Below are 27677 nucleotides of genomic sequence, written 5' to 3' on the forward strand. Positions count from 1 at the left end.
AAAAAAATTATTTTTATGAGATGAAACTATCTTAATTTGCTAATTTCCCTTGTGAAAGGTGTAGTTCTTTTTGTTTGTACTTCTCAATACACTTTCGACACTTCAATATCATATTCAGGACAACTTTGGGTGTGCTATATATTCTTCTTAAGTGTAGATCTCAGAGCAGTTCTCGTCACTGACAGATTCCAGAGAGGTGCTAGTCTGAAAGTGTAAAATATCCCCCCAAGAAAGAACGGGGAAAAGGCTAATTATTAGTTGTGACAACAATGTCCATGAGGTGCATGAATTAATTGAAAAGAGATAATCTTTAAAAAAAATGGAATCTTGTGTCATGATATTAAAGAAGACTTTCTAAGTTGGTAAGTTTTTCCACAGTCATCTGCAACAACATTGCTGACATTTTTATCTGAGGAACTTTGTTACAACCCAATGAGATACACCTCATATTTGGCTCATGTAACAAATTTCATTGCCTACTTCATATAGTAAAATTTTAAGTTTCCCATTGTTCATGGGGAACTCATTGAACTAGATGAAAACAGAACATTAGTGTTTATAAAAGGAAATGAAATGGCAGTGAGTTTCATGTGAGAGTAGCAAGTATATTCTCCAGAGTACAAACTGATAGTAGGAACAAACCTATAGAAAGCATTGTGTTGCTCCTGTTCCAGCATTCATCTGACACAGACACCAAATGAGGGTAAGTGCACTTTAACTCCAAGAACTACAGTTGCTGGCAGCCCAGAAATTTGCCATCAAATGCTAGAGTTTTGGTTGTTGGGGTTATTATGATGGTGGCAGGCGGCTGACAGAGGATGAAGGTCAAATTTTTGCTATGGCTACTGATCGAAGTATAATCTCAAAGCGCTACATCTGAGAACATATAACAGGCTGTACTACCCTTTTATTTTTATTTTTATTTTATTTTATTTTATTTTATTTTATTTTATTTTATTTTATTTATTTATTTACTTTCAAATCAATGAGATCAAGCATTTTTTCTCTGGTCTCATGATCATCTGTTTTCAGTTCTGACTTCTATGAACTGCAACTCAGACATCTTCATGAAATTTAGTCTTGGCTCTACTCAGCCTATGACAACAATCTGACCTATGAGCCAAGGCTCTTTTTAAAGAGAGTCATCTGCTGAGAGTAATGGTAAACTTGAGTCTCCTGACTCCTAGGTAAGTGCTTCAGCTATACAGTTGCTACATAAAAGCCAGGCAGCAGCAACACCACCAGCCTGTGAGCTTTGGGCAGAAGTGAATACTGCTACAACCTGTTTAGCTTGCCCAGCTGATATCTGTAAAGGGAGCCCCACAGCACACCTTTATCCACTGGCATTATCCAGAGATGGACACACAACTGTTTTGCTTAATTAAACAGCAATATATCTCATTTAGGGCAAATTTCTGGTTCAATTTTACTTGCCTCTACCTACAACTTTGCAAGTGAATAATAAAGAATTTTCCTGGAGCATTTTCTCTGTTTTATATTCCTATCTTTGGCTTTCAAGTGTGTACATTTTTTTAGGATCTTAGCCAAGGTGCCTCAGAAAGTTCATAGGCAAATATTTGTCCCTATATGCCATCTCAGACTTGAACCACAGTTCATCTTTCAGTATGAGTTCTAAGAGATTCAATTCGTATTAATTTACCTTTAAGAATCTCAAACTTGCCAACTCAAGTTTGATGAAAAATCACTGATAATAAAATATCTAATAGCTTTTATCTAGATTAGAAGGATTTTACCAACCAAAGGATAGCAGCATATTACATAAACTACATAATCTCAGTGGGGATCTGACCAAATGAGATAAGAAGAATTTTGTAGAAAAAATTGATAAGGAATTCGAAGAGGCAAAAAGACTGGCATAATATCTTTCTGTCACACTACCCTCTTCCTTGTAATGTCTTCAGCTGTGTGGAATTATATCCCTTAACTTTCTAATGTAAGATACTCAGGTTGACAGTGCCAAGCCCTTGACAAGCTTCTACTGGATGCAACTCTTAAAGGATATCTAATGTCCTTAGCAATCTCAGCCTGGGTATCTGAGCACAACAGTGACTAACATCACAGCTAGTGTGACATCCACTCCTGGAAACAGTGGGGCAATGCATTTTTTTTTTCAGAATCAGCAAAGCTACACAGAAAACTTTTGAAGTATCACTGAAACATAATGCAAGTTCATTTCACTGAAAATTAGCTGATCTTTCTAGTTAAACTTTTCAGCTTTTTCAGTCTGAAAAAAATATGGCTCAGGAAAACAACTACCCAGCTGTTTTTGCTGATATATAGAAGTACTAGGAGATAGTTGCAACTGCATTCTCCAGGAATTCCTCGCTACTACTTTAAGAAGACTCCTTAAAAATACTTTAATTCATGAATGATGTCACTTTCATTTATATATATATTATATATATGAATATATCTATTCCTACATAAGCTTGCTTAGAATATATATCTGTTTTCACAATACTTACAGGTACTTTATAGGAATCTAGATATATGCATTAACCTTCAGTTACAGCAATCTAAATTGCAGCTATTCAAAGCTAATGAAAGAAAGGAAAACTTTTATTGTGTTGTCATAGTTTTCCATAGGTACTCCATATCAAGATATCGTGCAACAAACTGTGAGAGTTGGGATGGCTGCCGGGAGATGCAGTTCCTGATGCTACTGGTTCCCAGCATCTCTGGTTGTTCCCACATGGTTTCAAAAAAAATATGGAACGCTTCATGAATTTGCGTGTCATCCTTGCGCAGGGGCCATGCTAATCTTCTCTGTATTGTTCCAACATGGAATGCTTCATGACATATGTTCCTTTCAATCTTGCTTAATACAGTACATTGTAAAAGTTAGGATGGAGCTAAAATGATTGAACCTTTTGTCTACAAGTGGCTCCACAAACTCCTGTATAGAGAATAAACTTGAAAACAAAAGGCTTTCAGAAAAAAATTGGTTGTGTCATATTCAGGTTGATTAGACTTTCAGTCTATATCTTAGTACCGTCTCCTTTTCTTACGAAAAAGGAAAAGACTTTGTAATATACTCTATAAACTTCATTTGAAACCAAAAGGGAAAAGACTGAAGAAGCCTGACATGACAAAAATTTCTTAAAAAAAAAAAAAAAAAAAAAAAAAAAAGCATGGAAACTTCTAAATAAATAAATGTAAATAAATGTATAGGTAAAATATGCAAGTAGAAAAAGATAGATTGATCACTGTGAAATTATTTATTCCAACACTGCACAAAAAATAAGAGCTGCCTTCAAATTTGACTAAAGTTTGTAATAACCTTGTTTGTATAAATAAAAGTCATCAAGATTCAGTGCACATCTATGCAGGGCAACCAGTCCAAACCTCTAAATGACCTTTTGGTTTTTATTAAACCTTCTGCAAATTCTTCTAGAAAGGGCGTTCAGGACTATACCCATTAAGACAAATCATTTCTCTAGCACTTACTGTTAGGACAGTGAAAGCTAGAGATCACAACATCACACAAACAGAAGTGATTCCTCACATCATAGCTAACAGAGCTAAGCTCTTCTCTATGAACTACTTATGCTAAAATTTTGGGATTATTCTGCAGAGCTCATAAAGGCACAATAAATGTTAAAGAAAATTTTAGGCTGGGATTTAAGTGGGGAAAAATACTACAACCTATATTTGTTTGACAAAGTATTGATTAGGAATAATTTGATTCAATCTGACACTTTCCCTGACACCTTGATATTAATAATCATATCCATTTTTTCATAAAAGCAATAATTTCTCCAAGACTGAATCTAATTTTTCTGTCTGTTGTATGATGACTCAAGACTTCTCCATTTTATAAACGCTGTAATAAGTGCAACTGTGCTTGGAGGCCACATAACACCCGTGTACAATAAAGGGAAATATACCAGAAGATTGAATCTGAACTATCAAATTTTCACAGGTACTATATAACTCACCTATTACATTTTCCCACTACATCTTCAAACTAGCTTCTCTTTCCAACACACTTCTCCAACTGTTTAATCAGCAATCAGATAAATATAATTACTAAGCTATTTAGATTGGAACCTGCAGGGGATGCTAGAATTTTAAAAAACCTCTTTAGTATTCACTTTCAAAAGAACAAAACTTTCTTCTGGAAAAAAAAAAAAAAAATCTTTCAAATACCTCTCTTCTTCCTTCAGAAGCACCTATGTATGTGCACTGCAGAATTTGAGGACCTGCTAACTTTTCCATTATAAGACCCATTTTGGGGTTCCTCTATCTTCTGAGCATCTGAACCAGCTCACCTTAAGTTGAAATAACTTGGAAGGTTTCAGCTCAAAGGAATTTCACTTCCTCAGAGAACATAGAACAGGTAAAAAGTTACTTTTATAGTCAAAGTATTTTTCTTCTTTGTTTTTCTTTGTATTCTATGATTCAAAACCCCTCTTACATTGTTTCTTTTCAAAGGTGACATCTTACCACCCCATAGCACAAAGGAACTCAATATTTTATGTTCTATTTGCAAAAAGAAAAGTGGCTGTGTAGCAAGGAATATGCCTTGAAATTCAATAGTTCTTTGTGAGCAGTATCTCTTCCCTTGCACATTTGAATGTACAGAAGGGCCATGGGGAACCATGTGGTTTGTGCCACCTGTAGCACAGGAATGGGTGACATTGAAGCCATTATCTTAACACAATGTTTTTCAAGCAGAGACCAAGATGAATGGGTACTGTAGATATTCTAACTGTCCATTGCATAATAGCTTCTACAACAGAGGCTGTTTTTTAGGGATTTTTTGTTTGTGTATGTGCACTTTTAGTTGGGTTTTCATTTGTTTATTTCCTTTTTCCAAGTATTAAGTAACAAGAAAATATTTCTGTGAGGATGCACTTCTATAGTGAAACGGTGATACATGCAGCATGATTCTGCTGGTAACAGTTTAAACTTCCTTCTGATTTGTTCCAGTTCAGATAAGCCTGGAATCATGGAATCATAGAGTCATGAGGTTGGAAAGGACCTAATAGATCATCTAGTCCTCCCACTACCATTGCTACCACAAGCCACTAAGCCATATCTTGTACCTCTTAATCCACATGCCCCCTGAGCACTGCCAGGGATGGCAACTCCACCACCTCACTGAGCAGGCTATTCCAGTGCCTGACCACTCTCTGACAGAAAAAGTTTTTCCTTATGTATAATCTAGATCTCCTTTGGTACAACTTGGGGCCATTTCCTCAGGTCCTGTTTGTTGCCTGGGAGAAGAGGCCAAATCCCTTCTCATCACAACCTCCCTTCAGGAAGTTGTAGAGTGCAATGAGGTCTCCCCTGAGCCTCCTCTTCTCCAGACTAAAAAATCCCAGCTCCCTGAGCCGCTCCTCTTAAGACTTGTGCTCCAGAACCCTCGCCAGTATTGTTGCCCTTCTCTGGACATGTTCCAGGGACTCGATGTCTTTCCTGTAGTGAGGATCCCAAAACTGAACATAATACTTCAGGTGTTGCCTCACCAGTGCTGAGTACAGGGGAATGATTACCTCTCTGCTCCTGCTGGCCACACTATTTTTAACGCAGTCCAGGAATCTGAAGTACTTTTGTTAATCCTAGGAGGTTCTCTCTCTATAAATGCTGTTCATGTTTCAGTTATTTTTCTTCTGCTTCAACAAAATTCTGTCAAATTTCATTTTTTCTCCACTTTTGATTCTCTACTGTGTATTTATGACCTTCCTCATATTTGGAAAGTGTTACCAGTGGTCCCTTTCACGCCAGGATTCAAGGGTTAAGCCTCCGCGAATCCGGCCTCCTCCAGCCGGGGCCCATTTAACTACACGTTCACACCAATATGGTGAATAGCTAAATGGCGTTTTATTGTGTGTGTTAGCGGTTTAAATAAGCCGCTATCTACTTCGTCTACACCCCTTCTACATATGCATAACTCCTTCTACATATGCATAACCGAGCAGGGGAGGGCCTATCGCGTTACATCCCGAGTGTTCGTGCACGCCTAATGCAACATCTCCCCCCCCCCATGCTTAACAAAACCATGCCCCGTTACAACGCAAGCGCCGATCCTAATCCTAATATATAAAAGTGTTAGTCCTTATACAATTTAAACTTTGTTACATATTAACTATAAAGTGAGGTATACAGGTTACAAAACATGCAGAGATAAGTGGTGCAATGTCTAACAATGTTAGTGGTGTTCTAAACAGTATGTCCAAGGCATCTTTGGTTATATTATACAGTTCATCCTTCTGCGCAAAGCTTCTTGTATATCCGCTGGAACTCCATTCTCTCATTAAGCACTCTTTCCATCGTAAGTTGTAAGCAACCCTTCAAAGTCCTTGCACTTGTGCCCTTGAGTCAGCAGCAGGAAATCTATTGCAGCTCTATTCTGTAAAACAGTGTGCCTGAAAGAAAGTTCTCAGCTTTCGATTAGTTTTCCGTTTCTCCCAGACCGCCCTTTTGGGTGATGACTGCATCAGGTTTTATTCTTCTTGACGGGACCCATAAAATTTTTCCTGATTCTCTATCCTTTACTGTGGCATAACCTCTTCGTTCAAAATGATTGATTGCATAATGTGCTACGCCAATACATCCGCCTGCTGGGCTACCGGGATCCTACCTCTGTGACCTTCCCCCTCCCCAAGGACACGTATCTTGTCCTTCAGGAGTCGGTTGGCCCTTTCCACAATTGCTTGCCCCTGGGAATTCCCAGGGATGCCATTCGAGTGCGATATTCCCCAATGCTCAAGCCATTCTTGAGTAGATCGCGAGATGAAGCACGAGCCATTGTCTGTCTTGATATGTCACGGCACACCAAGGACCACGATGGCAGTGGCCCAGTGTCGCTGAGCTGCAGGGGACTTAAATGTTAACATAATCATCACTCAATCAAAACCTTGACTGACAATGCACTAAACATAAGGTTACATGTAAGGTCATAATTTTTTGAGTTGACATATACACACTCATTCAAGCATTCATTTTAGACAATTCTATAAATGGAAATTTCTAAGCTAATGTATTATTACTTATCGACAACTATGAGGTGCTAAACCACCAAAAGGAGAGAGAAGGAACACAATAGTGGTGAATGTGATAGGCAGTGCCTGCAGGGCATCCCCTGCTTCAAAGTGCACTTTGCCTTTCTCACCCATCTCAGATTCTCTCCTGTTTTAATTCTTGCTAACAAACCACTATATTAGATCTCTCTACAATACAGACTACTCAGAGAAAGTTATTTACAGCTATAGTTACTTATTCCTATTGTTACTTGTTTTACCCTTAACTTTCTTCTTTTTGTTTTATTTAATTGGTAAGCTTTTCTTGTTGACCTACTCCTACTATAGTTACAAAAATCATCTATGGGTAGTAATTCTTGATGCGGTATAGAGTGAGATGCACCTGTAACTGTCAGAAAACAAATATCTTTGCACTGCTGTGTGCGCACTGCATTCAGCCCACTGGGGGCAAAACTCATCCTAGGATCTTCAGGACCTGCTCTAGTAAAGCTGCCACCGTTCCTCCCAACTCCACCACCACAATTCCCCCTCNGACAAAGAGGAAGAAAACCGAAAGATTGTAACAATTCCTGCCAGACAGACCATTTTGGCATGATCAGGGACGTCCAGCTTGTGCACCTGGCATGGGTGTGAGCAGATACTATAAAGACCATTGGCAAGACCCAACAAAACTGAGGCGGTTTGGAGCGAGTGGCAAGAGACCATGGGTTCACTTATGACCGAAGCTCAATCAGCTGAGCTGTCTGTGTTACTCGGAATGCAATTGGTGCTGCATTCTTATCCCTACCTCGGGTCTCTACTACCCACACCAAATTATCACTTACTTTGTAATTCAGGTCCCAGCAGGGGTAGTGATTAACACTAAACTAGGGGCAGTTGCACTCCCAATGTTTTGCTTTTGTCCCCATTCGGAAGTAACGATTTGTTTACTTTCACAAGCGGCGGAGGAGGGGGGTAGGCAGTGAGGGGGGGCAGTGCGGGGGTTTGCGTTCTCTTGCTGGCACTTAAACTTCTCTGGCTAGAGCAGGTCACATTCGATATTTTAACTCACTGTTCTTCTGTAGCCTTTTTCCTGTTTTTTGTTTTTCACAATTCCACTATTTGTACCTCAATTACAGTTGTGCACCATAACATTAAATAATTCCACTTCCATATAGCATTCATGTTTACACATCCCTATAACATTAAGATTTTCATATACCATTTGCATTTAACAATCACAAAGACAGTGACAATAACCAATACAGTTTATCCTAAACATTCTTCCTTTCCTCCAAGTTATCAGCAGGAATGGACCTTCCCATTGACCTGATTCCAATTTCTTTAGTATTATCATATTTTTTTCCATGACATTTTCACTCTTTCCTTGTTAACTGCAAATGAAGTGAGGGTCTACTGTTCTTGCCCATCATCACATCCTTGATTTTAAAAGTTCAATACATATGTCATTTTAGCAAGCCTTCCTGCTGGAAGTGCCATCTCTATTCCCTCTTTTTTTTTTTTTTTTTTTTTTTTTTTGCTTAAGTAGCATAGTTTTAAGGATGATTATTGTCCACTGATACCATTGGGCTGGAAACTGACACTGAAAAACACAGTTGCAAAGGTGTTTATGATAGATTGTCTTTTGTAACCACAACTAACAGATATTAGATAGGTCCCTTGGCTCATTTCATTTGGAAACACTATGGAGGAGTCTACAATGTGAATCATAATCAGTTTGACAAAAAAGGGTGAAAGGATTATGATTATCACTGTGAAGGAAGTACCAGGAATCCAGGATGACCTGAAAAAGGTCTGCAACATTTCTTAGGTTTTTTCAAAAGCAAAAAACTTCTTGGAGAAGCACAAACATCAAAAAAAATACTTTCTCACTTCCCCAAGAGGTGCACACACAAAACTGTTCCAAATTCCAAGATACGTTACAAGTTACTTAAAACCACCATCTTCAAGCCATAACCAAATTGTGTAGTTTTAACACATCCAAGGACTGATATCAATCACATCCCAACCACAAACAACACAAAAGCATAGATGAAAAAAGACTTTCTCAAAGTTTGCTAACAGCAGTTTAAACCGACTCCGACTGCCGTGGCTCTCTCACCAGCTGGTTCTTGTTTCAGCTTCAGAGACTCCACTCGAGCCCAGGGCCCCCTGACCGGACCCCCAATTAACGACAAGAAGGAATGCCTCCCTTATCTTTGACCAATCCGTGACTTGGTCGCTCTTCTTCTCCCTTCCCCCTCCTCCCAGGTAGAGGCGGACGAGCAGCCCACCCTCTTGGGGAAGGGTTATGATGACTAGGAACGCCTCCGCCTCCGCCCCCGCTGATGTGGATTGGCTTCTATCTTGGTTACGCCTATCCACCCAGCCCCCCGGGGCGGAGCCACACCCACAACCCATCCCATCTCGAGGAAGGGACCCATCCTCTCGCCCCTGCTCACTCCCCTTCCCCACCCCCAAGGATGGGCGAAGGAACGCAGGTTGCTTTGGATACCGTGATGGGGCCTCCGAGGAAGGCTTCTGCTGGTCAAGAGATAAGGATGTGGAATGTGTGGAATGCTGCTGCACAGGGCCATCTGGTTGTTGTTCAGCCGGAGTGATAGCTGCGGTCGGGATGGCTCGCGCCACCTTGTCTTTGTCTTTCAAATCCTCACATCTGCAAGAGAAAAAGCCTCCCGACCCAATTCCCAAAGCAGCCCCAAGCCGAGTCTTCCCTTTCCGAGCCGCTTTCAGCGCCCCAAGCACCAACCCCCACGTTTTGAACTCAGCATCTTTCTGCTCATTCATTGCGCGCTCACAGAGCGAAAAAAGTTAAGAGAGTCCCCACTTATTGTGGTCCAAAATCTCCCAAGGAGAGGAAAGCTCTCTCTCCTTTTCTAGGCATCTAATGACGGCCGCGATGTCCTTCTTAGAAGGAACACGCTTGCCACCATGGTCTTTACAAAATTGAAGCAATACCTTTACGACTTGCTCCATAGTCGATCCGAGACGAAGAAGTTCGCTCGGCCCCGAAACCACGGTCCTACCGCCGGTAGCCTGCCGCCGACCTCACAGACTCTCTCAATCCGACGGGCATGCAGAGGATGTCCAACGCCTTGAATCCTAACGTCCTCACACGGGGCACCACTTGTTTACAGTGGTCCCTTTTCACGCCAGGATTCAAGGGTTAAGCCTCCGCGAATCCGGGCCTCCTCCAGCCGGGGCCCATTTAACTACACGTTCACACCAATATGGTGAATAGCTAAATGGCGTTTTATTGTGTGTGTTAGCGGTTTAAATAAGCCGCTATCTACTTCGTCTACACCCCTTCTACATATGCATAACTCCTTCTACATATGCATAACCGAGCAGGGAGAGGGCCCTAGTCGCGTTACATCCCGAGTGTTCGTGCACGCCTAATGCAACAGGAAAGTACCATTTAATTCACCAACAGAGGAAGAACAAGTCACAAAGAGATTCCTAAAATGACTAAGTACGTGATCCCTAAGAGAAGGAAAGATAACATCATGGATCCTAATTTGCCTCTGCTGAATGACTAGGACTGATCCACAAAAGAGGACTTGGAGTGCAGTGGAAGATAATGGAAAACATATTAATCATGATAGCTTAATTGAAATGAGAAGCTTTTTAAGAGAATTACTCTAAACAAGGAGGTCACAGTAATATGCAAGCAGTTTAGCCCAGCATGGACAAGACTCAGATAAACCTTTTGCTGTAAATCAGAATCATTCACTGTTACCTCTCAAGCACTAGTACTTAGTGTTACAGTTCAAATGTGTAGTTAACATTCCTTTAACACTGAAAGGTTTGGAGCCTGTATTAATACATGCACACTGTGATACTGTTATGTGGCTGTTCATCTTACAATTGAATCAGGGTTCTGTCTTTGTCAGGTAATGTTAAAGAAAATTATTAAAAAATAAATGCTATTTAGTGCTACTTTTTCTTCTGCAAATTGCAGTTCTCCTATGAGGCATTCATATTACATGTAATTTAAACTTTTAGCTGGTTTTTAAGGAGACAATAATTGTGACAGTTACTCTAGTTAGTTTTCTACACTAGTTCTTGAACTCTTTAAGGAGAACACAGTACTTAAACAAGCTGATATTCCTAGTAATTAAGAACTGAGGGGAATGAGAAATTTACATGTTACTTGCAGCTTAATAAATTATATCAAAGCAACTGAATGCTGGCAAATGCAGACACTCTGGCAAATGCAAGGTTTGACTCACCTTAAACCTCCATGAAAGAAAACAACACACACACACACACACAAAGAAAAACAAACAAACAAACAAACAAAAAAAAAAACAAAACTAATTTGGCTGCAGTCTTTGTCCAATATATAGAAAGCTGCAACCCTCTTAAGGTACAGATTGGGTGTTTCACACTTTGATGTGACTATGTACTTCCTACAGATATGAGCACTAGGGAACCAAGACCAGAACTTTCTCTTCATTTCAAAATAAATAAGTAGAACTGATTGAGTTTGTACCTTTGAAAATTAAGAGCTGATGAAGAAGAGGGTTGGGATTGGAAACTAGTGACAGATAAGAAAGTAAGATATGGTAATTTCCATATTTTGTCTCTTGAGAGCATGTCAGAAGAAATATATTCACAGACCGCATGCAGATGTTCTCATCATTTTAGGCATTCTGCACAACTATGTAAAAGGGATTAACATAACAGAAGTAAACAGGAATTTTCTTAGTTCTTTCAAAGATATAGCAGAAAGCAAGAGAAGAATCTTTCTCCTAATTAGAAAGAAAAAAAATAAAAATAAATAAAGAGCAAATGCTAGACTGGAAAAACTGAAAGAGTAAAAAGCTGCAAGCAAAGACCTTCTATTGGTCTCAGTCGAATTTAGGATGAAGGGATGTATGTAATAGATATTCTCAGAGATCAGAAGAGCCCAGTTTTTCACTCAAGGGATTGAGATTTTTTTTCTGTGACTAGGAGAAGTATTCATGGCATTATCATTGTAAAGACATAAGTTACATTTTCAAAATTTCTTTTCTTTTCAGTCTTAGATAAAGAAAGGACTTTTTTACTTCTGCATATGGCTGATATTTGTTCTTTAATGAAATTATAATTTCCAAGGATCTATGGAACTCCTCTATATTTCAACCTATTCTGAACACAATAGCCAAGTATCTAGAATTTAAAAATATCTCCATACTGCATCCTAGAATAACTTTCATTATTCAGAAGTATATTTTCAAAAATAATTCCATGTGTTCTTTGCTCATTTGAGATAATTTGGAATCATACTACAATTATAACAGACATGTCCAAATGTTGTTTACTGATTTTCATGCTGTCTGTAAGCAGAGAATGTAGTTTTTCTTTCAGACTCCAAAAAATACCTGTCTTGAAAATATGTCAGCATGTGTGACTTCAACTTCCCTGAGTCATTCTGGGCATGGTAACATATCCAAACTCATCCTGCAAAAGGAAAAATGAGATCTCCTGCTTACTCAATTCCTTGGCTTTCTAAGATATGCTGTTCACATATATTGTTTACAGTGGTATGAAGTTCTTCACTTATGGTTCATGGAGTCTGAAAATGAGACTGAACAACAGAATTGCTCATCCTCATTCTCATTCCTTCACTGCATACAATAGAATAGTTCTATAAAGTTCTAAGTTTTTCCAAAGAGCAGAGATGCCCCCCATTCCACCTGCTTTACATTCACAAAGCTTCTAGAAGCTTTTACTCTTTTTAGAGTAGTGGAAGGACAGTTCCTTAACAGCTTTGAAGATTTGGGCCCTACATCACATTACATTTTAATTAACTGTATGATCTTCTCTTTTCCTAAAGACTTCTTAAAATCCTTGATTTTCATCCATAGCACCATAGATCATCATAATTCAAGGGCTTGTTATTACAGTTTAAAGCTTATTTCACTAACTTGTGTCTGTGAAAGTTATTGTAATCAATGGAGTACCTCTGAAATCATGTTTAAACATTTATTAGAGACTTACTTATATATAAAACTCAAAACCATCTGGATATGATGTGGAACACAGGTATACTTACCTTTTCTTTACAATTCCAGTTACTTACTGTAAAAGGCATCCATCCTGTTGATGAGGCCATAGATAATCTAATATTTCCTGCACTAGCATGTTAAGCTGCTCAGACAATATTAATGCTATACATATTTTTAAGGATTTTTTTTCTTGTGTTTGACTTCAGTTTTCAAATATTGATTATAGTTTTATACAATTTTTATATGAGGTTTCATTGGGGTTTTTATGTGTTTTGGTGGTTTTATTATTGGTGGGCATTTTGGTGTTGCTGTTTTTTCTTTCACATGTCTCTAAAAGTCATTTTTTTACCTTGTAAGCAAGTTGCTTTTTGGGCAGTTTTTATTAAGTGAATTTGATTGAAGCCTTCAGACTTTTGCATGCAGACTATTTCTTCCCAACGATCATTCTTGCATGCTTCTCCAAATCTATTCAGTTTCCATTTTATCTTGGAAGATCTGGGCATCAGAGCATTTTGTAATTCAAAGGCATTAATCCATGCATAGAAATGCAGCTAGTTGGTATTGCTTAGCCTGTGTTCATATACCTTGTTTTCTAAGGTCTTTTTTTGCTATCGCAAGAAAATCTTTCAAAATGGATTCCTCAAAACAGGTTCTTAAATCCATCCCTACTGGTTTAGTTTGGCTATAGCTGAGACCACTTCAGTACGATCTCTGTGTTCTGGAATGCTTTATTTAGTATGTATATCTTGACTAATGATTGCTTGCTTTTCAGCATTTCTTCTTTGACTAATATACTGCTGAATGGTATAACAGTCTCCTTCAGAGCAGTGATTTCAAAGGAGTTGTCATGTCATATAAAATGAAATTTTAATATTTCCAAATGTTCCTGAACATACATTACTGATGTTTGATAGATTATTTAGGCAGACTCCAGTGAGAGAAAGCAAAATTCAGTGCATTACCACGGTTCTATCAGCTAAAATGGACAATCTCATTTCAGTGTTGAGAACCTTAATACTTCTTAAAGTCCCAGATCACATAAAAACCCATGGCTAAGTAAATAGACATGTAGAGATATGGAAAATAGTCCTGGTATCTAATTAGTCTTTTTTAATAGACTTTTTTTTTTTTTTTTTCTTTTTCTACAGAACTTTCCATATTTTGCAGTGTGCAAAGATTTCAGCTTCTCAAGGAAACTTGAATGAAATCTGAGCAAGTTCTCTTCCTTTATCACAAGGGAACACTAGCTCAGCTAGCCTCAGACAGCCAGATTGCAGAAACTGTTTAAAGCCATCAGCCTCAACGGCTTGCAGAACAGAGAGCCAGGGCTGCCCATGTTGAGAAGCAAGCATGCCAAATCAGCCAACAGGCTCAAAAGGGAAACTGCACTGTTCTGTGCCATTTGTAGCTGAATGCCATATGTCCCAGAAGAGCACCAAGAAATGAAATCTATACAGAGAGAGGAGACTGTTTGTGTACAAGTAACTCCTTGTAAAGTTTCAGCACAAAACTGGTAGTATAGGGTATTCAGGGAGTCAGGGAGCCTGCTCACACCTTCAGGAGCTGAGTTTGTAAGGCATTTGTCCCAACAGAGAACAGGGACATTTTTAAGAAGTAATTGGGAGTAGGGGGGAGGAAATATGCTGAAATTCCCTGTCATTCACCTCTTATATGCATTTTATGGAATGAGTCTGTCTGTTCAGTCTTCATAAAAGTGGTGAGCAGTGCCATGAAACACTTATTATTTGCCCTTTTCTTCTCTCAGCCAGTGATTTTCCAGGTTCCAGGGTCAGCATGTCATGAAATCCCTTGCCATACCAAGGGTCACAAAGCCACAAAGGGGTCAAAATACTTACCCTTCTACCTTTAAAAGTATTCATCTTACAGTTTGCCTAGACCTTGCTAGATTGATAGAACTGAGTTCTTCCTCACAGGGAGATGTGTATGCCTTTATTTGTGTCTGATTTTTTTTCAGTATTTCTGGGCTTATTAAGATCTTTACTTGGACACATCAGAAAGAAGACAAACATTTAAAAGTAAATTTTTACTTTCATCACAGACTTTCTGCTTCAATTTTATTGAGAGACTTGTGGCCCCATAGCTGCATACACATAAGGACTTTTGACCTCTGTCCTTCCTCTTAACTGTATTAAAAGGCAAAAAGCTTTTACTTTTCTTCCCATGAGAAAGATTTTCTTCCCTTTGAAGACACTCCATCAAGATAAAAATTTCTTACATCAATAGTTCAAAATACTTTTACATCAACATACTTCATTTAGTTTTTATGCCATTCTGAATGGAGTAAGGATGGAACAGTCTAAAGCTGATTTTAATAAATTAAATAATATCAATTCTATGCTGTTTAAGCTTCTACACATTCCACTTGGTATAGATTAACTGCAGGCTAATAGAGTCTTCAATGAAACCCTTCAAAAAAGAACACAGATATGAATTTTACAATGAGAAACTTGATATATACACCAAAGCAAATAAAAGAGATGTTATCTGTAAAGTGAAAGCAATTTGCACCAAGATTACAGTAATGAAAAAGAAGTCCTTTCACATTTGTTAGAGTTAGGGTGCTATGGTTAGGTTAGGCTGTGGTTGGACTTGATGATCTTCAAGGTATTTTCCAACCTGGGTGACTCTATGATTCTATGATTCTGTGACTGCAACCTGATAATTCTATCCATGCTTAAGGATAGCCTTAACACTAAGATCCCAGACTTCCTGGCAAGGTAAATATCTCCTATATAAAAACTGAAGAAAGATATTTACGTTTCTTTTTAAGTAAGGTATAGCATAAAGAATATACCTGATGGGTCAAATTCCATTTTCTATTGTCATCTGCTTCTATGCAGAAAATCTCCTAAGGAGAGAACATGGTGGGGAAAAAAAGAAAAAAAAGAAGAAAAAAAAAAAAGGTTTTTTGTACCTAACAAGACAGTATAAAACAGAAGAAATTTCCTTACACTCAGAATTCATATTTCAGGAAATATAATTCCTGGGTAGTATTAGCTGAGATTTAGGGGATGGAAAGGAAATCTTTCTGTAAGGGCCAATAGTGGCAAAGTCATGCCAAAATGGTAGAAGTTAATTTCCTCATTAGTACAGCAGTGAGTATCCCCACCTGTCACTTGGGAGACCAGGGTTTGATTTCCCATCAAATTTTTTGCACATCCTTATCTCCATACAAGAGGGATGTGGATTTGATGAGTGGACCCATCAAATGGATAAGGAATTGGATGAAAGGCCTCAGACAGAGGGTGTGATTAATGGTTCTATGTCCAGGTGGAAGCTGGTAATGACAGGTGTCCTTCAGGGGTCTGTCTTGGGACCAGTGCTCTTTAACATCTTTACCAGTGACACTGATGATGGAATTGAATGCACTCTCAGGAAGTTTGCTGATGACACCAAGCTGAGTGGTGTGATTGACACAGTGGAAGAAAAGGATGCCATTCAGAGGGACCTCGGTAGACTTGAATGGTGGGCCTGGGTGAATGTAATGAGAGAGACAGCAAAGTGCAAGGTTTTGCACTTGGATGGGGGAATCCCAGGTATATATACAGACTGGAAGGTATAGTCTTTGTGAGTAGTCCTGCAGGGAAGGACCTGGGGGTCCTGGCGGGTGAAAGACTTATCATGAGCCATCAGTGTGCTCTTGCAGCTTTGAAAGCAAGTGGTATCCTGGGCTCCATTACAAGAGAGATGGCCAGCAGGGACAGGGAAGTGATTGTCCCTCTCTACTCTGCCCTTGTGATGCCCAATCTGGAGTACTGTGTCCGGGTCTAGAGCCCCAGTACAAAAAAGACAAACAAAGTCCAGAGGAGAGACACAAAGATGACCAGAGGGATTGAGCACCTCCTCTGCCAAGACAGGCTGAGGGAGATGGACTTGCTCAGCCTGGAGAAGAGAAGGTTGTGGGGCCACCTAACTGCTTTTAGGTAGCCGAGGGGAGTCAACTCTTTGAAAGGATAGATAACAGCAGGACAAGGGGAAATGGTTTTAAGTTGAAGTAGGGAAGATTTAGGTTGGATGTCAGGGAGAAGTTCTTTACTTGGCTGTGGATGACCCATCCCTAGAGGTGTTCAAGGCCAGTTTGCATGGGGCCCTTGGCAACCGTGTCTAGTAGTAAATGTGGAGGTTGGTGGCCCTGCCTGTGGCTGGGGATGTGGGAGGTTGGAGATTCATGATCCTTGAGATCATTTCCAACCCAGGCCATTCTGTGATTCTGTGAAGTTCAGGACCTAACCCACAGCCTGGCCAGCATTTCTGCTACCACTGAGGTTTGATTCTGATCTCCAGCTCCTTTGTGTCCTTCTTCAAACACTCCGTTTCCTAAAACAAATTATCGCAGAGTTTTTAGAAGGTCAGATTTACATAGTAGTTTGTCTTAATAACCACATTTCCATCTGTACTTGTGTTCATAAACTGCACATTGAGCCTTTTTAAAATAGCATTTATTTTGAAGTTGGAATAAAGCAATAACTGAGGGTGTTTTACCCCTTGACCACTGTAACAGAGACAGTTTATTTATTGTGTTCTATCAGTGCTTTCTGTACTAAGCAAAGTTATTGCAACTTTAATAGGTAGTCAAGCTGGAGACCACTTTCTATAGTTGTGAAAAAAAGAAAAAAAAAAAAAAAAAAAAGGTAAAATTAAAACCTTACAAGGGCAGCTCACTCAGAGATGTTTTTTACTACTCAACAGTGACACCTTTTGATACTCAGCAGAATATTGCTGATAACCTTTAAGATAATTTAATGCAGTCTGCAGGACAGAGTTCTGTAGTTAGTGCAGTGTATCCCAAAGGAAATGGTATTTTGTTCTTGGTTTGTTCAAGAAAAAGTAGCTCAGCATCTAACATATTGTTCCAATATGAGAGACTCAGGAAATGAAAAAGTTTATAGGGGAACAGCACTGAACATTTAATCTGTATCTTCAGATAATGCTAGTATTTTGATATAGGCTTTTATCATGAAATTGGAAAGTTTTAAAATTGTCACAGAAGAAAAAGTACTAAAAAAAGACATTTTATCAGCTTTGAACATTTCCTCTGAAATGCTAATACTTTGAGCATGAATGTTGAAATTGATATCTCCCCTGAAATTTTTGCATTCATTGAAATGCTAGGTTTGTCAGAATGTTTTATTAGCAAATTTTTCAGATGCATAGTTTCTACAAAGGACCATACCCAAATGTCAGTAAAGAATCTGACTACTTGTATATTCATTTAAACAGAGTTTGCAACAACCACAATCCCATTTATTAACTGTTCAAAGTGATACTATACTGCTAATGAGAATTAAGGTTTGAAAAAGTCCAAAGAACTGGAAGAATGAACTAAAAGGAAACTTTAACAAGAATTCTTCATCCAGCAGGATATGGAGCATGGCCTACCTTTCTGGTAGCTAGGTTAGCTGGCTATGAGACTGTGCTTGGAACACAGCCATGAAGAGTTTAAATAATCTTGTTTTCTGGGCCAAATAGTGAGTGTTAGAACAAGAATTTTTGGCTCACATCTATCTCTATAACAGATGTTGATTGGCTAGTTGAAATTTGTTCATGTGTTTTATGAGTGAGTGCATCCTTTTGCCAGTTCAACAGAAGCATTTGTGAGAAATCCAAATACATACATATCTTCTGGAGCTCTAGCTATATTCTGCTTGTGGTACAAGTTCATTAGTGAAAAAGCTGTAAATCAACTGAAAATACTTGGCATTTAAGTATCCTCCACTGGCAGCAATTAGCATTAAAGAATAACAAGATGTATGAAGAAAATCCCTGGGGACCATACCATAAGTAGCAGATATGTGAACAAAGAGTTAAATCCTAGTTAATTCATTCTCAAGGCACTCTAATTACTTAGTTGCGAGGGTGTTTAATAAATGAGTGCCAATAATAGATCGTAAATTGGAAGGCTTATTTCAAAAACAACAAAAACTGCCCACAGAGACAGTAACACAGTAGAAGAAAAAGAGCTAGCCTACAGGGAAGAAAATTTGAAAGCCTGTAGGGAAGATTTAGGAGCAACAGTGTCTTAAAGGGCATAGTTTTATGCGTGCCATTATCTTATAACTGGGGCCTTGAACAGTGCCTACTCATAAAATGTTGATACTCCATTGTTTGTCAGAAATCGGCTGTTACTTTTGTTTTCTAGTAGAGAAGTGCTTGATGCTAAAAGTCTGAGATGCATACTATGCCTGCAAACCATAACAAAGCCCTGCTGAACAGGCTTTGCAATATACCTTAAGGAAAAAAAAAAAAAAAAAAAAAAAAAAAGGCATATCAGATGTGGAAAAAACAAAACCCTAGAGCTGAGACACATGAGTGAAAAGGCTTCTTATTTCTGGGCAGTGAAACTCACCAATTTAACAGTGACAGGGTTATTCAATGAAATATTTAGAGAAAGGCTTTCTTAAAAAATCTTTTGGCCTCACACTTCAGATATATACACATGGGGACATCTGAGAAGAGCCAGGAATATTTTAATACTGATTTTTGGAAACATATCTTAACACCCTCTCTATTTCCAGAAGCCTTTATAAAGAATTAAGAGGAAAACAGCTTTTAATTTTCTAAGTTAAATTCTTTATCTGAAAGTGGATGCATTCCATTCCTCTGTGGCTTAAATGGGATCACTTTCATATAACATACAGTTCCTGAGTAAAGACTCAGATCGATCTTTTGATTATAGTTAAATTTTATTTTTGAGCTGATTTTATCCAGTGAATATACACACATGCAAACTCATAGCCACAGAATACAGACACACCCACCTGCTAACCCAAATATAAGATCAGAAGAGATTAGGGTTGCATTTATTTGTGTTTTGGCTTCTCTTTATTAATCATAAAAGCACAGGCTCATGAGTATAAAACAATTTACCAACATTTCAAAATATTTCTTTGAACTTGCAAATATAATGACATATCAGCTGAGACTTCTGGTGGGTTTTGTACTCCCTAACTTCCGACAGCAAAAAGTCAAGCAGCCTGAGCTAGCCATCAGGGCTTCATTCATAACTGGCAGAGAGACAAGCAGCCAGGCAGAAGGAAGGGCACATCTAGAAAGACTTTCCCTTCTCTATTAGTCCTCAGATAAGATAGATCTGCATAGCTATGTCTATCTCCATCTTTTGACTCACAGAAACCTATGTAACTAGTTATAACTGTCTTTTAGGTGGTTACAGCTATGTACAAGGAATTTCCAGACTAAAAAATGTCTCCCTTATTAATTTTGTTACTTTATATAATCAAATTCCTATTCTTCATTAAATGCACAAATAATTTGTGAGAGTCACACACAGGAACCACATCTCTTTCTTTCATCTCTAAGTGAAATCTGTGACAGCGGGTGAGATAAAATGAGCTGTGGGATTTCTTGCTTTATGAGGTTTCCATTGCTATGGATTTACCATAAGAGTGATGTCACTCCCTGTTTCTTTGCTAAGATACAACAATTTAACAAGATAAAACATCTGCTGTCCCTTCAAAATCAATAACACACTTTTAAATAAATTACATTGAAGTCAACTGCTAGTTTTGAAACTTAAAAAGTAAATTTTTATCCTAGAAATCCATAATTACCAAAAGGACATTTTAAAAAGTGAAATCCACTTTTTTCTTGTTTTTAAAGAGGTCTTGAATCTATGGATTCAACCACCTTGTTACTGATGAACAAGAGATAAAATAATAATATTAATACATTTTTCCTGAAATCTTTAAAGTTTTATAAATTGCCCATGGAGGTTTGTGAAGCAAGGTCACTCTGTCTCTTTTCATTCTTTTAATTATCTAGTTCCAGCCTGATACACTAGCCTTACTAATTGGATTAAGAGAAATGCCTTATCAGTGAAGTTAGAAAAGAAACTATGAAAAGGGTTTTAGAGACTGCTGTAAATCAAAGAGGAACTGAACAGAAGGAAAGCCAATCAACTGTACCCCTCTGAGCTGTAAGTCTACAGGAAAAGCAAAGCTTCATTGCATGGATGTTTAAGTGGCCAGCAGGTAGTTACACATGTCATTGACCTCTCCCTGATAGATTCTTCTGCAAGGGGAGCCAAACGTAGCCTCACAGCTGCCCGCAGTTTCTTGGGGATGGGAAGATTTCAAGCACTAACGTGTGCTTTGGGGATTGTGAGTGTCGAATATAGCACTATTTGCCTCCATTCCTATACCTCCAAGAATCTTGTATATGCTTTCTGAAGTCTCACTGAGGGTTTAATTGTCCTGTCTGTAGTTTAGCATTTTCATGCACATTTGATAGATGCAAAGCACATAATGAATTCTTAAACTCTGTCAATCTCTATTTAGTAGCATAAGAAATGTGCATATCCGTACTAATTCTGACTTTGATTTTTCATCCTTCTCCTTTCCCAGCAGCCTTGAATGTTCTCCACAATTATCGTTGATATTTCTCCTTTAAGTAATGTCTTGTCACTCAAATAGCATTTTCCTTCCACATCAGATCATCCATTCTGACATTGGATGCTCATGGTAAACCATTTGTCTTCTATCCATACCTACTTTCTACAAGAAACTTACTTGTTCATCACTTCTTCCATTTCCCCATGTCTTAATGAATTGCTACACTTCTTCCATTTCCCTGTGTCTTAAGGACTAGCTCCAATATATGTCAATATATATTTCTCATTCTTCTGCCTCAAGATTATTTTTGCCAATGCTCAAAGGCCATGGATAACCAGAAACAGTCTCAGTTTTTCATACTCTGCATTTAATCTGTGGTAACAAGAAGTTTCCACATACAAATAAACAAACAAACAAACAAAAAAAAAAACCTTGTATGACAAGCAACCCAACGTCCTTAAAGTAGTAGGAGCTTAAACACACACTGTTACAGAAATGCTTGACCATTTTCCACCAAGATTTTACAAGAGAAATCCCATTACATCAACCAGATTTCAGAATTGATACAGAGAAAAAGATTATTCAGGCTTCCAGAGAACATGCAATGGTTTTGTGGGAGAAAAGGCATCATTCTTCCTTCTATGTCAAGAAAAATAAAACTACAATTTCATATGTATAACAGTTACGTGGTTTTGTTCGAGAAACATGAAACTTACAATTGGAATGATTTTAATTGCTAAAATTCCCACTGTATTGTGCACAAAAGTAGTGTACTAGTGTACTAGCAAAATGCCTGAAGGGAGATCATATTCCATTTCCCTGAAATTTCTTCTATGCTTTTGTTTAGCTAACTTTCTTCTCGCGTCGCACTATTTTGTGGCATAGCACATTGCATTTCATTGATGGTATTTCATAGTACATGCTAGGCATTACATCCAATTATTCCTAGCCTCTCCCACATCCATTTTTTAAAGAAAATTAAAAGGGAAAAAGCATTACGAGGAAGAAAATGTTTATGTTATACATTTAGATACATGGCTGTTACATTTGCCCTCTGTATGGGTATGAAAGAATTAACACTGTCAGTGTTTGCATGTTCTCCAGTGCCAGAAACATCACCTCGTGAAACCTTTATCATGATAAGGTGATATATTTAAAAATCATTAGGTAAAAAGTAACAAGTTCCATAGCAGACACTGGTACCAAAATGGCTAAATTATTTAAATTCGCTCTTTAAGATACTGTTGACTAAGGTCAATAAGCACTGTACAAACAAATGAAGGCACAAACTGGAGACAAATTCTGACAAGCAGTTTTTGTGCAACCGTTTGCACTGGAGAGTAAGAGATGAGGACATGAGCAGTAAATATTTTATTCACAATGCTTCTCAGGTTTGCCAGTATCTCTTATTTTATTTTGTTATCCCTTGGCATAGAAGAAGCAAGTGTCATTGAACAAAATATTTTAAAATGGAACATATTTTGAGCTCTGGGAAAAATAATGCAACAAAGTGAATTTTGGAGATGGCATTATCACCTCTCTCTTAGTGTTTGTCTCCATCTGAAGGAGCTACTCAATGAAATGGAAATTTCTCCTAGTGGAGATGCATCTTATGCTAGAAAAATGTCTTTTATCCTGGCTATGCACATACAAGTTGAAGTTGTAAATATAATTGGCTATATTGCTGGTTTTCTTAGTATAAAAATGGCACAAAAATCTAATCCACTGACTGGCACAGCCATAATGACAACAATGCTAACAAAGATGTGACTTTAATCTCCACTGTGATAATATTATAATGGTTTCTTTTTCAGCTGCTCACGGAATCTTTAGAGATTTGAAGTTTGCGTGCAATTAATCCATATCACTATCATGAGAAAGCTTCTGTTTGTCAAAAGCATATGTTTGTAATGTGTTCTTTGTCACAATTAGCAACCAGGAGCTCAATTTCTCACATAAAACACACTTTTACACTTTCAGGAACATTACTGGTAAAGTACACACTTAATATGCACCGCATAAAGAGTGTCAGCTTCACATTCAGCTATGCACACTACATGCCTAAAGATAAGAGAATAGAATCCTATACTTTGTAACTGAATCAGAGATTTCAATATAAGTTTTATTCAATAGAATATATATATATATAATTATTTTTTTCCCAGAAAATTAAGTCTTCCTTTAGCAGATACTCTAGCAGTTATCTAGATAGTTCACTGATTTTTCCATTTACTTTATCACCATCTACAAATAAAAGTTTTTAAAGCTGAAATTTAAGATTTTATATCTCCTTGTATCTATTCAGCTGGTTTTGGCTTGTGATAAAAGTTTAGTGAAGCCAAATTGAATGAAAGAAAAAAGGCACCAGATTCTATCAGATCAAGCTTGATATGATTCTTAAACTGCTTGGTGATAATTAGTCATGAGTGAATCTTAAAAAATATGTTCCGATCAAAATGGAAAAGCAAGAAAGTGGATGTTCATCTGAATGAAACCACTATTTTCTGTTGTTGATCTAGAAATGAAATTTAGATATTCCTTCATCTCCTTTGAGTTTCATTTGGCCTTAACTTCAGAGTTTTACAGAATTTCAGTGCTTTTAATCCCTGTAATGAGGAGGGAAATGCTTAGCAGGTTTATTTTTAGTTTTGGGCAAAGGTTGAGAACACTTTTCCCATTCAGTCTTAAAAACAGAAATTCAGATTCAATAGCAGAACAGTGACAATATCTTTCAGGCTGAGTCTCTCAGTTCCCTGGAGGAGACGATATCCCCCCTCTATTACAGTAGCCAGGAAGAACGAACAGAGTTTTCAGTAATAAATATAGACACAGAGATGTCTCGTTCCTTTTCTGCCTCAGAAGCTATCAAGAAAATTTAATCAGGCTTTTCTTTTCCAGTCAATCCACAGATTATTTTAATACTTTCACATTCTGTATTGAAGTTCTGTCACCCTCGTCAGTTTTTTTTTTGTTGTTGGTTTTTTTTTTTTTGTTTTGTTTTTTTTTTTGCCTGATGGCTGCATGCAGTCATTGCTAAACAATTTGTTGAAGTGTTATATTTTTAGAGAGGTCTGTTCACTTACCATCTAATGGTAATGCCATTTTACAGGGGTCATAAGGAAAGAAGTTATTCATGATGAGATAAAATCAAAGGAAAGGCAAGACATAATCATGTTTCCATTTCATCCCCTCTACCTTCTTCTCCCTTTGTAGGCAGAGAAAAAATAACATACACCAAGCAGAATTTTACCTTATATAGAGCTTGTCTGGTGTTTTCTTCCCCACACTAAATTATGTAGTGTTTCTGCAGAAAGGGTGTACAAGAGCTGAATGTAAATCAGGCAAAATACAAATATTATGGAACTAAAAGGCATCCACTTCTCTCTAAAGCTGTGCTGGTATAGGGCATGCTAGTATGCCCACATCACAAGTTCCCAAGTCTACTACAGTATCTCAGATATCTGTACCTGATAACAAGGAATTTAAAATAGCTGTGTAACCTTCATGCAAAAAAAAAAAATAAATAAATAAAAACCAAACCAAACCAAAACAAAACACTATCAGAAATCTGAGTGATTGTGGCAAACAAAAAGGGTAATATTGTGCTGCTAGAAAGAAGATTAATGTATTAAAATGAAAGGAAAATCTTTAATGTAAATTTCAACCCTTTGATTTTCTGAGTAGCTTTTACATACATGGCAAGATAGCAATCTGCATGGTCTGCTCTAGACAGGGAGGGAGGGAAAGAAATCTCCTGTCTTTCTGAACTGCAAAATAAATAGCTGCAGCAAAACAGAAACCTACTACATAAAATTTTTCAACACATTTGACAGATTTTTAACTTTAGCTCCTGTCTTCTTTTCTATGAGCCTTTTTCACTGCTCCCTTGTTAATCGCGTGCTTGTTAAAACAAAAATCATTTGTTGATTTAATTGCCAGTTTTTACACACTGTAATGACTACTAACGCCAGTCTTTACTATCACTAAGTTGATACACAATTCTTGCTTTACAGCATTTTACACAAAATAAAGCAAACTACAAATCAAAGTTAGAAAATCCTCTGATTTTTCCACATCACATGCCTATTGTAGTTATTTTTAAAAATATGCTAAAGTAATCTTTCAAGTAAAAGTAACCTTCCATGAACTTTGAATTGGTAGTTATTTATGGAGCTTGGAAGAAACAGCATTAAAATTAAATTGTGTTTGGTTGATTGATGTTCTTTACATTGCACACTCAGTACAACAGCCTTCTCACTGGGAGATAGGTAAAAGGGAGTGAAACAAAAGTATAAAGCAGAGTCCTTGCTAACATATGTAAGGCTTTTCTACACTTTCGTTATGTAAACTCTACTGCAAGCTCACACAAATGCTACATAAATTCTTGAGGAGTGAATCACTGGCCTTTGCAAAAATCATGATTCTTAATGCTTTTACTTCTTTCTGCTACTTTGATTAAATGGCTATTGTAAAAAAGCACTCAGTCTACTTTCTCAGGTTACCTACAAACAAAAACTGTTTCTTCTTTTTCATTGGGAGAGCTGTGAAATGGAGTGAGCACCTTTCCATGACTTTTACTAAAAACTGACCCTTGTGCTTTTTTTTGAGCAAATCTCTACTTGCAGGCGCATTGAACCATCTTGTTAACTCTAGTCTGACAGACCCAAGGTTTGTAAGAGCAAAATACATTCAAACATTCCCAATGCAAATCTTATAACAGTAAAGAATCGAAGAGGTTTCTGTCAGCTCTTCAAAGTAAAAAAAAAAAAAAAAAAAGGTAATGGTCCTGGTGAATGTAGGCATATTTGCCTGCCTCATACACTGATGATGAATGCCACTTAAAATATTCTTCTCTCTAATTTTATTTAGCACCTGGAACAAGGTATTCAAATTCTATCCTCAGTTGGGAAGTTGTAAATATACAACATTTGCACTTAGCCTCTAAGTTAAGGCCAAGGCTTTCTAGACTTACCCATGTAACTTCAATATTTAACTTGGTTCCTGGGATGCATAAAACAGGAGGTTACTGGCATCAATGAAACTGAAAGAAAAAGTGGGTATCTCCAAGGTCAGTCCCACAAACTTACTGTGTTTCTCGCTTACATATATTTAAATTGCCTGCATTTTTAGTATCCACAGTAATTACGGCCCACATTCCTAAGGTTGACAGAATTGCAAACATTTGATGCAGAGAGAGCTAAATATAGTCTAAAATGAAAGATTTTATTCCATATATTTGAAGAAAATATTTATGAAATTAACACAGATCGAAGACAAAAATTCTCAGGGTTTTGTAAGAAAGCAATTGTTCTCCTATTCATACTCACTCCAGGGATATTTGTGTATGAGATAGATCCAGTGGTTTCTGATATATCACACCAGGAGCAGTGATCCATACAACCAATTATTCCTGTACCTTTACTGACATGGTGAATCATGTAAGGTTTTTTTTTCTTCAGATGATAATTTCATTGCTGCTTTATTTTGTGCATTTATTTCTTTATTGTTTCCCTTAGCTGAACCTTGTGTGGTATGCATTCATTAATGTTAGGTAATGAGGTAGAGATTCAGGCTTATAAAGAGGAATTAACACAGACAAAATTGCAACTGTATTATGGTACTTCCATCTGTTTTACTTTAACAGAATATTAAAGCATTCTCATCTCAATTAAGTATGATGGTCAAAATAATTGTAAAATCTTTCCTTCTCATCCAGACATTGTAATAAATAAAGATATCATTACTTTTTTCAGACTCAATAACACTTAGTGTAAGACATTTACTTCAGTTCAACTTTTATAGCCTTGTTTTTATTACTTATTTGATAAATATCACAGTCAAAATAGAATAAATGGAATAGTCTCATTATGTCAGCTAGGGCCAAGGCAGTGTTGTTTGAAGCAGGACTGAAAATATCATTTTCACTTATGAGACTTTTCTATGCAGTGAAATCTTCTTAGTAAAACTCAGTCTGAAAAGTTGAAACTACATGTATGTTTATGGATTAACAAAGGGTTTGGGAAGCCAATAAAAATTTTCCTTTCATTAAATTCAAAGTTATTCCATCAAGTTTTGCTATTTATATTTTTTATTGTTAAATCATATCTTAAAAGACAAACAAATTTGGAAACTAGATGTCTTGTGAAACTATATAATAGAAATGTTGGAATACTTTGATTTTTTTTATTTTTTTTTTTTTAATGCATGTTTACTGATGGATAACTTTTCAATATGATAGTTTTCTTCTTTAAAAATATACTTCCAAAGAATCATCACCTTCGTTCAAAAATGTTTCCAAAAGCAGTTCA

General features: G+C 37.4%; 1 pseudogene; it reads right to left on the minus strand.

The window, feature by feature from the left end:
- Positions 1-2724: 2724 nt before the first annotated feature.
- LOC116653279 lies at positions 2725-2825 on the minus strand (annotated as a pseudogene).
- Positions 2826-27677: the final 24852 nt, after the last annotated feature.

This window comes from Coturnix japonica, chromosome 3 (genome assembly GCF_001577835.2).
Source record: "Coturnix japonica isolate 7356 chromosome 3, Coturnix japonica 2.1, whole genome shotgun sequence".
NCBI classification, from domain to species: Eukaryota; Metazoa; Chordata; class Aves; order Galliformes; family Phasianidae; genus Coturnix; species Coturnix japonica.